Here is a 1,332-nt window from a genome sequence, read left to right on the forward strand (position 1 = left end):
CCCTATCTATGCTTTCGATTATCTTATTTTGGAAATCTGTTCGCACATCCGGTTTCTGTAGGTTCTCAATTTTGATTCGCGTTTGTTTTGCTTTCTTGGTTCCCTTTTTTCTCCATCCCCGACCTAAGTTAATTTTTTGAGATCATAAGGTAATGATCAGTATTGCATTCAGGACCCCTCATGACTCTTCTATCTTTGACTAACTCTCTTAGTCTTTCATCCGCAACAACAAAGTCAATTATACTGCGGCTATTTCCTTTAGACCAGGTGTACATGTGGATCATTTTATGCCTAAACCAAGTATTTGTAATAAACAGACTCCTTTCTAAGCATAGACCAACTAATTTATCTCCGTTATAGTTTGTTCTTGGATCTCCAAAATTACCTAATACTCTTTCAGTTTAAATATTAAGCTAGACTCGCGACCGGGACAAATCAGAAAATGAAAGTAAATTTGAAAATTGAACTGCAGTTCGAGTATTAAAAACTAAACAGTGATTGATTTTACAAGGTGATCCTAGATCTGTTCAAAATGATATAATTTACATATTTTAACGTTAAAATTGGAACTAATTTAATTTCAAAGACTTAGTAGTGACACAAGTGTAAAGTTCGAATTAATGGCTTCTTAAATAAACTCTTTTATTCAATTTCAAAACATTTCGAAAGATTTACAATATTAGAAAAAATCTGGAAGCTCTGAAAACAATTTTGTGTGCAGGATTTTACAAAAATGTTAGCAGAAATGGGAATCCGTCTAAAAGACATTTAAAAGTTTCGAAAGATTTGTAAAATAATTTTAAAAGGTTTGAAATAATTTAAAAGAGAGTAGATACTTTTGATGATTTTCAAATGTTGACTTTTTATTTTGAAAAATTACATAATTTTAAGAGGAGGTATAAAAATATGGGACCCCTGACAAAAATTCCGAAAGGGATGAATGAAAAGTCCCAAAAAATGAAATCTCCGGCACCTGAATAATAATTTTATAAAAATTGTATTTAAAAATACATTAAAAAACACGTGTGCTTTGCAAAAAATAAATGTCTTGCCTAAATTTTCTTCGTACCTTCATAATAACATTTTTGAAACAAACTTTGCAGGATTCAATTCAACAACAATTTATATCAAAATTTATTTTTATTATTTTTTTTTATTAATAAAAAATTCGATTTTTCAGAACTTTTTTTTATGTTTTTTTCAAATACTATGCACATTGCCAAACAAATTTTTTTAATCCAGAAATATATATTCGATTATTGTATTTTCAATAAATAAATAATATTTAATAAACAATTTTTTAAATTGTTTAAATTCAGGAATATTCTAGTT

This window comes from Belonocnema kinseyi, chromosome 9, assembly GCF_010883055.1.
Source record: "Belonocnema kinseyi isolate 2016_QV_RU_SX_M_011 chromosome 9, B_treatae_v1, whole genome shotgun sequence".
Taxonomy (NCBI): Eukaryota; Metazoa; Arthropoda; class Insecta; order Hymenoptera; family Cynipidae; genus Belonocnema; species Belonocnema kinseyi.